The following is a 14,646-nucleotide window of genomic DNA, read 5'->3' as shown; positions in this document are numbered from 1 at the left end:
TGAACTCTTGCACTTCTTGTGGGAGGTTGGTGTAAAGCATTTGAACTCTATTCCCCTCGGTGTTGAGAACATCCTTTACAGAGAGGTGGAGGTCATGGATGTCTATGATTGGGGTTTGAGCTCCGAGGCAGCCAAAAGTACTCCAACGACTAAACCAAAAAGAGGAGGAACCTGAACCTGGACGCCAAGTGAAACCATTAATCAAGACATTTTTTGCACGGATGATGGAGTTCCAAATGGCGCTGCTGCTGTTGGAGGTCGCATCAAACATGTTCGCCCCTGCTGTGTATTTATCTGATAGCATATGAACCCAAAGCTTGTTGTTATTTTGTATCATGTCCCACACCAATTTCCCAAGAAGACAAATATTTGCATCTCTCGCCGATCTAATACCGAGGCCGCCAAGATACTTTGGTTTAGCAATTTTTTTCCAACCAACCAGATGGATTCCCTTATCATTAGACCCCCTCCAAATGAAATTCCGAGTAACTTGATCAATATTTTCACAAATGCTTTCTGGGAGCCAATTTATCTGCATGTAATAAGCTGGAATAGAGGAGAGGACAGAGGTAGCAAGTGCCAATCTACCAGGTTTATTTAACAGCTTACTCTTCCAAGATGCAAGTCTAGTATGCATTTTATCAATAACAAAATAAAAGTCACTTTTTTTGGGACGTCCTTTGAGGATTGGGAAACCCAAATATTTGTCAAGGGATGTTGTACTACGAATGCCTGAAATGGAGGTTAGATTTTGAATTTTTTGATGAGGGATACCTGATGAGTAGAATGCTCTAGATTTTGAAAGATTAATCTTGAGTCCTGATGCTTTGCTGAAACGATCAAAGAGGTCCTTGATGAATCTGATTTGAGACTTTTTGGCTTTAGTGAAGAGAAGCACATCATCCGCAAAAAGAAGATGAGAAAGATGTGGACTTGTGGCGGACATTCTAATTGGGTCCCAATCACCTTGGCGGACTGAATTATTGATAGCAATCGACAGCTTTTCCATGCAAAGAATGAAGAGATAAGGTGACAAGGGGTCGCCTTGTCTGAGACCATGAGTTGGCTTGAAAGGATGCATTTTGTTCCCATTCCACAAAATGGAGTATGTGGATGAAGTGACACAATGCATAATGAGCTTGATGGTAATGTCAGGAAAACCGAAATCTTGGAGGCAAGCACATAAGAATTCTCAGTTGATATTATCAAAAGCTTTCTCAAGATCAAGTTTAAAAGCTACATAGCCTTTTTTCTTCTTCGATCTCCGCATAAAGTGAACTAATTCCTGCACAACAATAGAATTATCAGAAGTGCCCCTACCTGGCAGAAAACTGCTTTGGTAGGGACCAATAATAATATTAAGGATAGGCCGGAGGCGCATGACAAGGACTTTGGTAATAATTTTGTAGATGATGTTGCAGAGGCTGATGGGCCTAAAGTCTTTGTAGGTTTGTGGGGGGTCAATTTTGGGGATGAGGGCAATGAGGGTGTCTGACATGGCGGGGTTAAAATAACCAGTTTGAAAAGCATTGTTAACAAGATGGAAAACATCATCTCCGACAATGTGCCAATACTGTTTGAATAAAATGCAATGGAAACCATCTGGGCCCGAGGATTTATAAGGCTTCATGGTGTTTAAAGCGGCTGATACTTCTTCTTTGGTAATGGGTTTGGTGAGAGAGTTCTTACCGTCTTCATCAATGGTGGGGTGAATGCCTTCTTGGAAGTGGCGGTTATGTTGGTGTTGTGCACTGTTATACCCTAATTTTGGACCTAAAAATACTAGCTCAATTCTTCTTTTCTTGCATTTCAAGTCATTCAAAAATTTCTCTGATCAAGTGCATATTTCTCTGCATTTTATTTCGATGTTATTTGCAAAATTCATGAAAAAGGGTATTTTAGTCATTTCATGCATCCAAATTCATTTTAGTCCTTGAAAATTGTTTGAGTCTTTTCATTTGGTTTGTATAAGTCCTTGTTTCAATTCCATGTTAAAATCCATTTCAAAAATTACATTTGAGGTCATTTTGAGTCAGTTTAGCCCCTAGGGGCATTTTAGTCATTTCCTATGTTAAAATTTCTTTCAATCTTTGAAAAGTTGTCCCTGAGTCCTTTCAATTGGTTTGAATGAATTTTTGTTTAATTCCATGTTAAAATCCATTTCAAAAATCACATTTGAAGTCTTTGAGTCAGTTTAGCCCCTAGGGGCATTTTGGTCATTTCCTGTGTTAAAATTCTTTTTAATTCCTAAAAAAATTGTCTCTGAGTCTTTTAATTTGCTTGTATAAACTCTTGCTTTATTTCCCTGTTAAAAAACCGTTTTAAAAATTGCATTTGAGTCATTTTGAGTCATTTTAGTCCCTAGGGGCATTTTGGTCATTTCACACGAAATTTTGACGGATAGAGGTTACTTTGAAGTACCTCATTTCAGTAATTGGTTCATTTTAGTCCGTTTTATTATTTTTAATCGTTTCACTTTACGTTAATTTTCAAATTACTTTTTTTTATGCAACTTTAGTTAATTTTGCATTTTAGTCCTCAAGTTGTTAAAATTGCATTGTAATTCATTTTTGTCCAAGAAGTTAGTTACGCCACATGTCCTACTCCTATTGGTCCAAAAATTCACACATCACCTATATAGTGGGTCCCATGGTCAAAGAGTCAACACACTAATCATTTTTTCACAAATACACAAAAATCACAAAAAAATCAATTTTCTTTCCCTCTTTCTTCTCCAAATCGCAACAACCTCCATCACCACCATAACCAACTTTTTCCACCACCTCAAACCACCATAACAAACTCATTCCACCACAATCTTCATCTCTAACTAACTTCTTCCATCACAATCTTCATCTCTAACCTCTCTCCAACCACCACAATCTTCTTCATCCACCATTAAAATTCACCACTAACTCCATAACCACCACAACCTTCATCTCTAACAAACTACAACCACCACAATTAACCTCAAACCTCCACAAATCCTTTACCAAATTCAAGGTTTCATCCAAAATATTCATCAACACAAACCTTCAATTCCACAAAAATACATCCATAAACAACTACCTTCAATCAATTCCATTAACGACGAACCGGAATCGGACGAAGGAAAGAAATCCAATTGAAGCAAAGGAAGAAGAGAAACAGCACCAAATTCGAACATATAAGAAGAATCCGGAGCCATTCAAAGCTTCGTCAAGCATCACGGTATTGTTCTTGATCCAAGCTTTTTATTCCACTCTTTTTCCTCAAATTTGCGCGGTTGTATGTGTTAGATTTAGGTGGATTGATTGTGTTTTGAATGTTTCCGAGTTCATATTCGAAAAGAGGATAACGATCCGGTTTTAAAAGTGTACAAAAAATTCGAATCAGAGCTCGCCGGAATCCGGAAGTGTCGCCGGAGTTATGAATTTTCCGGCGAACCTTTGAAGATTCCGGCGAGTTTGATGAACTTTCCGGTGACATTCATAAGGTTGAAGATGAACATTTAAGAGAGAGAAGAGAGAATTCATGCATGCTTTGGCTTTAGAGAGAGAAAGGTGTGTTGTTGTTGTTTTTTTCTTCTTTCACGTGAATGGTTTTCTAGTCACCACTTGTTGTGTGATTTTATCCTATGCGCGCATGACCACATTCATTCCATGCTCCTTTGCCTTCTTGATCGTTGGATCAAGGATTGATCCAATTGGATCAATCCTACGGTCCCTAATGCTTTCTGTGTGGATATGGATCTTGTGTGTTCGGGCTTGGACTTTTGTCACTACTTTCTCCTTATTTTCTTGCTATATGCACACTATTTCTTGCTATATACACCTTTGCATGCCTAAAATCTCTTTGAAAAATTCTAAGAAAATTCCTATAATTTGTCTAGTATATTTTGATCAATTTTGATATATTGCATGTCAAGATTGATCAAGAAATACTAGAAAATTATTTTGCCTTGGTTTAATGCTTTTTCTTTTACTTTTTGTTGAAAAATCTTGATGAAAAGCTTGTAAAATTTGGTGAGTTCTTTTTGCGTTTGTGTTGATTGATTTAGGATTGTTGCATGTGAATTTTTGTATGCTGAAATTTGTTAGGAAAATATACTTGTAGGATTTGTTGTGATTTTGTGTTGTTTTGTCCAAATTTTATGAAGTTTTTTGCACTTTCTAATTCCAATACTTTGGCTCATAATGATTGTGTTTTGTTGCATGATCTTGGAGTGTTGTTTGATGCTTGATAAGTAGTGTTTGGGGCTGTTTTGAATATGTGATAATTGGTTACTTACATAGCAAGTTACTTGATGTTTAAATGTGTGAATTAATGCAAAATAAGCTTAATATCATACCATAGTTTCTTGACTTGTAATTTTCTCATAACTCTCACATTGGGGCTGAACCTAGACCCTTTGAAAAATGCCAAAATGGAGAGTTATGAGTCTCTTGCATTTGCCTTGGAATTTTGGTGTTTTATTAAGTGCATTTTTGCTACTTTTTCTTGCATTTTTACCATGTTTTATGCTTTATTTCCTTGCCAATTTTTCTACTATCCTATGCTTATTATTACTAACCATTTGTTCATTGTTTCATACATCATGAGCATTCCATACTTCATCTCCTCCTTCACTTTATTTCTTGCACTTTAAATTTTACCAAGAGTTAGGATGTAAAAAACTTAGGATTTTTTGTACTTTACTTTTATGCAATTTTAATTTCTTGCAAGACCATAGAATGTAAACTAGGGCATGATGTAAAGGACAATGGACTCTAATGATGTACACCGACACAAGCACCGACACATGCACACACATCACATAGATATTTTTAGATGTATGCTTAGGTTATGCATGTTTAGATGTATGTTAGGATTGCATGTTTAGATGAATGCTTAGGATTTACACTTAGAAAAATCAATTTTCCAAAAAAACTTGAACAACATCACTTGAAAACCTTTTCCAAAAAATATAGGAGTCAAAACTCCTTTGCATTTTCTCTTTATTTTCTTAATCAAATTTCAATGAAAATTAATCATACTTTGACTTTCTTTTGCAAAATAACTAATTCAACCTCACAATTTCACAATCTTATGCCCTTGAGGCCTCTCTCTCTCATTCTTTAAAATTCCAATTTTCAAACTTAAAATCAACCAACAAAAACAAAAACACTTTTTAGAAGAGAACTACGGTGGATTTGATCCCTTAAAAGGGTACGTAGGCAAGGAAACAATATTCCTTCAATTCAAATAAAATAAAAACTCAAACATCTTCTTCTCCCTCCAATTCTTGACTTAGTAAACTCTTAGGTGTAAATATCACTTTCAAATAGCATTTAAAAATAAAGCGCGCGCGTAGAAAATAAAGACGGTTCCTATAAGATACTATAGTCGTTATGGGTGCCTAACACCTTCCCGTAGCGAAAACAACTCCCGGACCTCGTTTCTCAAAGGGTTTTTCTTATTTTTCCCTTCCCAAGAAAAAATGAGATATCAAAGGTTAAAAAGGTTCAAACATAATCAATGTTTGACACCCGAAAACCAAGATAAAACATGCACTACAAAACAACTTTTTGAAGAAAGTTTGCGCCTCCTCTTGGAGGATGTCAGCATCTGAAGACCAATTACCATTAGGAAGCTGGAGCTGGTGAATCCGGTTTTTCTTTCTTCTAATAATAGTTTGAGCATGAAAGAAAGAGCTGTTTTTATCACCAAATTTCACCCAATTTTCTCTTGACTTTTGATACCAAAGCATTTCTTCTTGGAAGAGGATGTGACTATATTCCTGCTGAAGCTCTTTTTCAATGATAGTATGTCTTTGGGAGTCAACTCTTTCTAAATAATTTTGAATCCCCTTGAGCCTTCTTTCAATATGCTTTTTTCTTTGAAAGATGTTGCCAAAGACCTCTTGGTTGAAGTTGATTAAATTCTCTCTAACTTTATCAAGTGCAGCGGTAATATTATAGTTAGAAGAATTCCATGATCTATTCACCAATTCAGCATATTCCTCATGATCAATCCAGGCTGCTTCAAAACGGAACGGTCTAGGGCCCCTGGCAAGTGGAAGACCACCAAACCGGAGGAGAAGAGGATTATGGTCGGAGTGTAATCTGCAAAGAACTTCCACAAAAGCTTCAGGAAAAGCCAGTCTCCAATTTATGTTAGCGATGGCTCTATCAAGCTTCTTAGAAAGAATTCGAAGACCATTATGGTTACGGTGCCAAGTAAATTTCCCTCCGGTTGTTGTAAGGTCAAGAAGGTTGCAATTGCTCATAAGATTGGAGAAGAGGGTAGCTCTATTGTGGTTGTAAATTCCCCCTCTTTGATCACTAAGGAGGATTGTAACAGCCCGATTTTCGCTAGTTTTTATTTTATTATTTATTTATGTGTGATATATGTGCTCTTATGTGATTATTTGCCTCTGTGTGTATTTTTGGTTGGGAATTGTAGAATTCGGTGTAGAAGGGTATTTTAGTCATTTTGGACTTAGGGGCATTTTGGTCATTTTGAGAGTATGGGTAATTTTGTAATTTTGCAGGAAGTTATTTTTTTTAGTGTTTAGTGAGAGTTACTATTTTACCAAGTTACTAGAGGGTGTAATAATTATTTTGTTTACCGTTAAGTGACCGTTAGTGTTATATTTTACCGGTAAGTGAGTAGTAACATTTTTGAGGTTGAATTAGAAATGGGTTAGGCCCATTAAGGGTGGTGAGATAAGCCCAATTAAGTGAGCCTATATAAACTAATGTTAGTGAAGAGATAGGGTTACAAACATTTTCACTTCATTTTTCCTTTTGAGAAGAGAAGAGATAGAGGCTAGAGAGAAGAACAAGAACAAGAGCTAGAGCTAGAAAAGAGGATTCATCATCTAGGAGCTAAATTGAAGCTTGGGTTAGAGAATCTTGGTGTTAGAGGTAAGAGGGTTAGAGTTCAACCATAATTCACATCTTTTTCTCTTTACCCATTTTTGTGAAATTGATGACTTGAACCTAATTGTTGTTAAATTCGTGCATACTTGTTGCTGTTATATTTAAGAGCATGTTTTATATGATAATTGCATGTTAGTATGTGAATTAACATGTTTAAATGCATAGTTGTTGGTGCCTTGTGTTCTTGAGCAAAATTGATGAAAAATGAAGTTGTGATGTTGAATTGTGCATGAATTTGTGTTCATTAGTTGTGGTTGATGGTTGTTGAACTGTTAGAATCAAATTGGTATGACTGGAATCGTTATTTATGGATTCATGAGGAGATTTGTGGTTATGTTGGTGTTTTTGAGAAAATTCATGATTTTGATAAAATAAGCCCAATTGTTGTTTCTAATGCATGATTCATGTTTGTTTAAGTGTATTGGACCTATTTTGACCCATAAACACTTTCTGGAAGTTGATTTGGGAGTTGGGGGTTTGAAAATTGGGATTTTGGGCAAAAATGGTGTGAAAACCCGAAACTTCTGCAGAATTTCGCAAGAACGGCGCTAATAGCGAAACTGTCTGGACAAGTTTCGCTAATAGCGAAAATTTCGCTAATAGCGAAATTGTCTGGCAATTTCGCTAATAGCGCAGATTTCGCTAATAGCGAAATTGCCCAGAAACAGTTTTCTGTTTTGATTGTTTTGAGCTTTGGGGGACCAATCCAATACTTCTAAAATGTTTCTTTGGACATAATTAACATCTGTTTACACCTTTAATCCTACTGGAACATGATTTGAGTTGGTTTGGACTTGAATTTGTGAAAATCGTCTAACTTTTGTAAAAACGGTCCAAACGTCAATTTTTCCAAAAACTCGTTTTCTCCGGAAATTGAAGTGGGATTAGAGTTGTGTACTGTTTATATGATTTTTAAAAATGAATGTGATTGGTTCTATCAAGTTTGAACTTGTTTTGCTTTGAAAATGGAAAATTTTGTGAAAAGTGAAAAAGTGAGACGAACTTTGTGATTTTTATGAATTCGTCGGATTTGGCCGATGAAATGCTTACGTATCCTCTACTGCACACACATGTGGACTGTGAGCATACAAGGCATAGGCTATTGAGCTTGTTTACTTGGTTTTGAATTAATTGTTCAATTAATTTTAAGTTATGACTTGGAGAGACGAACTTGACTAAAGATGACTTTTGAGAACCAATTGATTGTGAATCCTTTATGGAGAATTGTTATATGGTATGTGAAGATGATTGGTGGTGTAATTATGTGACAACTTTATGTTGTGTGATTTTTGAATGTTGTTGGTGATTGTCTATATGATATATTGGTGGTGAATTATTGATGATTGCATGTAATATCCCGCCTGACAGTATCGGTATATTAACCGTTGACCGTGTCAGATGAATTTAATTCATGGAAAGTAAGTTATTGGAAATATTTATGACATGTCAGCACAATACGGATAAAGTAACAGTGTCGTTTTAAACACGCTTGAGGCAAGGGGCATAATGGTAATTTCATGGAAAATGTTATTTAAATGTTTTTGGATGGAAAATATCTTATTTTCCCTTATCCTTTCTCTCTCTTCAAGTGTTGGGAAAAACATTTCTCCTCCTTCTCTCTTCTCTCTCACGCCTCTTTTTCTCCTCTCACCATCAAGCCTTCCAAATCTTCTTTCCCTCATGGTAAGCTTCCAAACTTGTTCTCTCATGATCACTTAAGATTAAGGAAGTATGGATTTTGTTTAATTTCTCTATTTCTCCTCTCCTTCATGAATCTAGGGTTTGTTGTTAGTAAAGAGGAAGCTTGGGGTTGTGTATGTTATGGTTTCATCTTAATCAAGGAAATAGTATGAAGTTTGGAGTGAGATGATTTCACTACTCCTTTTCCCAAAGAGTTCTTTTTGAGTTTAAGGTTTGAGTATGTGATTTGGGGTTTGAGGTTTGGAGCATGGTTTTGAGATTGATAAGGTGTCTTGGTTTGCAAGAAAAGGACAACAAGATTGTGTGGCATGAGCTAAGTTTTGCAAGAGAATCAAGTTAGGGTTTTGAGGCTTGGGCTTGAAAGCTTGGAAATGTTTCAAGAAACTTGCTAGGTGAGTTCCATAGATAGACTTCCCACCCCTTTGGGATTGTGATTATGCTATGTATGTATATTATGAATGATATGAAATTCTAGGGTTCAAGTATTAGTCTAGTAGCCCTTTTTATGCCATGCATGCTATACATGTTAATTCTTGCCATATGCATGTTTTACGAGTTTCATATGATCAATTATGTTCCAAAATACTTAGAGACACTTGGTTTGAGGTTTTTGGGTCAAAAATACCATTTTTAAGTGTTCTGGACTGTCATTACTCGCCATGGCGAGCTATTACTCGCCACGGCGAGTTAGAAGGTCGAATGGGGGGTACCACTCGCCCTCTACTCGCAACTGCGAGCAGCTACTCGCCACGGCGAGCAAGATTACTCGCGAGGCGAGTGGACAGTGCACAGTGCACTGTTTGCTCGTTTCGCGTATTGTTGGCATGTCCCGGCTCAAGATTTCTTCAAGCAGTCTTTTATAAAAGTAAACCCCTCAAACCAAGGTCCTAAATGATGATCAATGAAAGCAAGATCCTTATGATAAGAGGCAAGTATTAAGCATGATAGTAAGGCAAGGCATGTGAGAGAATTAGGTCTTGAGTCGGGTAGCAAATTATTCATTAAGCAAGGGAAAACTAGAGCCTCGGCATAGTCGTCGAGAACTAGCTAGTTAGCAAGAATCCTTAGCATGATAAGGCGTGAAGTTTAAACTCTTCGCATATATATTTTAAGAGTATTATCTTCTTGAAGAAGCAAGGGCCATACGAGTATGGCAAGACGTGAATCGATTTTATATCCATTCACAAAGTAAGTTAAGCAAGCATATAGTTACCTCTAGTGGGATCGTCTAGGGATCCGAGGTAAAAGAGTTAGTATGATTAGGCATATCCTTCATACATGCATAAGACCAAGTTTTAATAAGAGTGTTATGTCTCTTGTAATCCTTCCAAGGTTGGATTCAAGGGGTTCCCTAAGGGGAATGGTTAAGCCGCAAGGGAGCCGCATTTCACTAAGTTAAGGTGTCGTGTCTTTTGTATACCTTCCAAGGTTGGGTACAAAAGGTTCTCCAAGTGGAATGGGGTAAGCCGTAAGGGACCCGCACGTTCACTAAGGGAGTCCGGTGCGCTCTTGCTAAGCCTTTCACCGGTAGTAAGGGATTATCTTCCGGGGTTACTCCACTCGGGACTAATCCATAAAATGAACCAAGATAATTGTTTGTTACACGCTAACATAATCAATGAAGCTGACTATGCATATTCATCATACATTTATGTGTTATGTCATAGAGCCTTGGCATAGACTGTCAAGAACTAGAAAGAATATAGAAGTAAATAGTCAAGAACTAGCAACCTAGAAAGAGTCACTTTTGTGGCAAGAGATGATATGTTGTTAGATGCAACATATTCAAGTAAGCAATTTAAGAGAGTTATACCGACGACGATCATAGGTTTCCCCTAATCGTCCGGTTTAGAGTTGTGTCATGACTTTAGCAAGTGAAGGCCTTGATGCGTAGATCGTATCTTGGCATTGCGGTTTTAGTTTTCCCCTTAACCGCCATGACACGTGTAAGATGAGAAGCCTACAATAAGTAAGATCAGCCTTTGACGGGTTTAGGATGCACTACCGTCTAGGAAAGCAAGACCCCACACACGTATAATCAACCGCCAGGTTGTATTGTAGACATGTGGCGACTATAGGTTTTTCCCCCGAGGTTGCCTATAGCCTAGGGTTAGGTGGAACTCACTGAGACATTATGTCTCATCCCAATCCTTATTTGTTTCAGATATCAGGTGGGACGTCAAGGTAGTAGCCGAATGGATTTTTCAGCAAGAGCAACGTTCGTACCCGAAGCATGGAGAATATGGACCTCAAGGATGTATTTATTTTAATGTATCCAGTACTAAATTCAACGCACGTGCTAGACTTTCTAGATACGTCTAGTATGGGTGTTACATTGCATATATACATGTATTGGTGATGGTGAGGTGATTATTGTTTGTGTGAACATATGCATTTGTAGTTGAGTCATATGTTCATGCATTCATGACTGATGGTGGTGGATTTTATATCCAAGACTGATGGTGGCGGATTTTATATCCAATTGAGGTGAGTACGATGTTTTTGTTGCATCGAAGGTGACGACCTTGAGGTGATTTGGTACCACATGCATCTAGATGAGTCTAGAATCATTGCATCATCTGTTGGTGGATTGAATTGCATTTGCAAGGTGTTTGATGATAGTTTTGATAATTGTACTTGTGAATTGGATTATTGATTGTTAATTGTTGATTGACAAGGTGAAATGGTATATGTGTATGATACACTTGTGGAGATGAACTTGGAATGATAATATGCATGAGTTGAGATTACTTGTGAATAATATGTATGAATTGCTATTCTTGAATATATCCTTTCATTTCCAATGTTCATAATAAATGTTTTTCGTGGATTATGATGATGTAATGCTAACCCTCAGTGGTTTACCACCTACCTTTCTGTATGGACGGGTAGATGGAATGCAGGATGCTTAGTTGTTGCTTGTTGATGTCGAGGAGTGGAGTTCCTCTTTCTCATGCAAGTGTCTAGATTAGGGCTCTGATCTAGGATAGTCTTTGCATGTTGTTTATTTGACTTTGTATTTTGGAGTTGTGGAGGTATCCTGTTATTTGAGATTTGGAGAATACATTTGTATTATGTTTGGAGATCCAGAGATTTTTATGAATTTATCTGTTTGTTCCGCTGCTATGTTGTGTAACATGATCTTTATGCATGTATGATTTGTGGTTTATTCGGAGACGTAACATCTATTTCTAGAATATTTCTGATATATTCGCGCGTTTTACTGCTTAATAGAAATAGGGTGTTACAAGGATGGTTTCATTGAAGTCCCCTATCAACATCCACGGATCGGTGATGGTTTGGCCAAGATTAAAAAGGTAGTTCCAAAAAGGTGGGCGCAAAGTGTGGTTGGGGCTAGCATGGACACAAGTACAAGTTGTTTTGGCAGTGCCTCGGCTGATAGTAAAGGTTATTGAGTGTTGGTTAGTGTTGTGTATGGTTGTAATAGTGGTATCTGCTAAATGTTTAAGGAGCCAGATACCGCCTGAATGGCCAGAAGCTTCTATGATGTGGACCGGAGTGTAGCCAATATTGGTCCAGAAGGAGGCAAGTCTTGCGAAAATAACGTGAGTTTCAAGGATAACAAGAAAAGAAGGTCTGTGTTTTCTTATCAAATCTTTCATATGTCTTTTGGCATTGCTGTTTTGGGCCCCTCTTATGTTCCAAGAGAGGAGAGTAGTGTCTGTAAGGGCTTCCATAACAACAAATACGGTATTTTTTGTGTTTGCAATTTGGATAAAGTTTGTTGCCTTAATTCTAGGCAAACAAAATATTGGTTTGTTGTTTCTTAAAAAAAAAAATATTGGTTTGTTGTGATGGTTTGCTACTTTGGATAGAAACATACATCATCGTAAATTTGGAACAAGTGTTTTTGATCAATGATCGTGTCTTCAATTTGGAATAAGTTCTACCTTTTTTTGAGTAAATAGGCAATTACCCCTTGAAATTGTAAGTTTCGTCAATTACCCCCTGAAATTAACAAAACTTCAATTATCCCCTTGAAATTGCACAACGCTACGTTTTGCAAATACCCCCTGAAGTTTTGCACTTATGTGCAAAATGCCCACCAAACTTGAAAATTTATATACTTTATGTTGAAATGGGAATTGCTATTTTGTTTTTTATTTCAAATAATTGAGTTATGAACAATTAATTTCAAAACAAAAAATTATTTGATTTAAAACTAAATAACATCAACAAATGAATTCAAAGTTTGATATGATCAATTACTTTTTTAATAAGATATATTATTAAAAAGAATGAATAAAATATGTCCAAAAAATCAATAAAAATAGTTCTGTTTTTTCTTTTTTATGAATAAATTTTATTCAATTTTAGTGTTTTACTTTTAAAGAGACTATTTAGTTTGAGGGACAAAAAACACATATTTTGTAAAAAAATGGTTTCAAAACAAGGATAAGAAAAAACACACATATAGTAGTATTGATATTTCTTCATCTCCTCTTCCACATTTGTCAAGGATAAGGAAAAAAAATATATAAATTTTTAAGTTCGGGGGGTATTTTGCACATAAGTGAAAAACTTCAGGGGGGGTATTTGCAAAACGTCATGTTGACTAACAGAAGAATTTGACAGAGGGGGTAAATTGATTAACGTTGTGCAATTTCAGGGGGGTAATTGAAGTTTTGTTAATTTCAAGGGGGTAATTGACGAAACTTACAATTTCAGGGGGGTAATTGCCTATTTACTCATTTTTTTTATAAACAAAAACAAAAAAGTAGTTTAGTTGGTGCTATTGCAAAATTGTCTTATAGCAAAATCACACACTATTTTGAAATAGAGATTATAATGGATATATATTATTTTAACTGCGAAGAGACCGGCACTCACGTGTTCGTCTTTCCGTTCTTTTTATTGCGCTAACGTTTGAAATTTATGAATGGCTTTTTTTTTATGAAATTTTGATTTTGATTAAAACTTAAAATATAAATGTTTGTTGCTTTCAACTTATAACAAACCAAACTAATCATAATTATCTATTTCAATGACACCAACAATATAACAACAAAATATAATCTAATTTTTTTTTAATGACACCAACAACAATCTTTAGATTATGTTGTTGGTGTCATTAAAAAAAAATTAGATTATATTTTTTTGTTATATTGTTGGTGTTATTGAAACAGATAATCATGGTTGAAGAAAGGGAATAAAAATATTTGATGTCATTCAATGACAACGTAAATAAAAATATTTGTGAGATTGTGATAATTAAACGATTTGAAATTAAATATATAAGTGATAAAAAAATAATAAAATTAAATGTAACCTCCTTCAAAAAAATAATTAAATGGACCAGTTCAAAACAATAAAATTAAATTAAATGGAAGAAAAAAATATATTGAAATATAATATTAAAAAATAAAAGAAAAGGTTCCCATCGAGAGTTGAAGAAAGGTGTCTGTGAAATAAATTGTCGAGAAGTAGTTTTTTGAAGTAGCATTCAACAACTTTTGGCCAAAGCATATTCCATTCAATTTTATGCATTAAAAAATGTACTATTTTTAGTAAGTACTTAATTGATATTGTGTTTGGCCTAGCTTCTCCTTAAAAATGTAGAGAACTTGAAAAAAAAACCGGGTCAAACGGTACCTAAAAACAAAATAGATTCCTATAAAAACATGTTGATTGATTTACAATCTACAACACAATTGCTAAAGCCCTAATAACCCTTTCTTGCAAAATCACTTACTCAATCCTTTCTTCAACCAACCTAGGGTTTTGGTTTCCACCACAGCATCCAACCATGTCATTGGGGAAAATTCACTGTCTGGAGATACAGAATTTCAAGTCAAACAAAGGTTCTCAAATCATTTGTGTCCCTTCGCCGGCTTCACAACCATCACCGGCCCTAATGGTGCCGGTAAATCAAACCTAATGGACGCTATCTACTTCGTTCTTGGTGTTAGAACCATTCACCTCCGTCTCAACTAAAGGATCTTATCTACGCATTCGTTATAGCGAGAAACAGAAGAACGAGCATTATGCCTTGGTTCGATTGATTTATCAATTCGCAGACAAA

At 35.9% G+C, this 14,646-nt stretch overlaps 1 pseudogene; it reads right to left on the bottom strand.

The window, feature by feature from the left end:
- Positions 1–3,006: 3,006 nt before the first annotated feature.
- LOC146929179 (uncharacterized) lies at positions 3,007–14,372 on the bottom strand (annotated as a pseudogene).
- Positions 14,373–14,646: the final 274 nt, after the last annotated feature.

Source organism: Medicago sativa, chromosome 4 (genome assembly GCF_051527215.1).
Source record: "Medicago sativa cultivar Bolivia chromosome 4, Bolivia_mono, whole genome shotgun sequence".
NCBI lineage: Eukaryota > Viridiplantae > Streptophyta > Magnoliopsida > Fabales > Fabaceae > Medicago > Medicago sativa.
The sequence above is the reverse complement of the archived record's forward strand: the minus strand, read 5'-3'. Positions and strand labels throughout refer to the sequence as shown.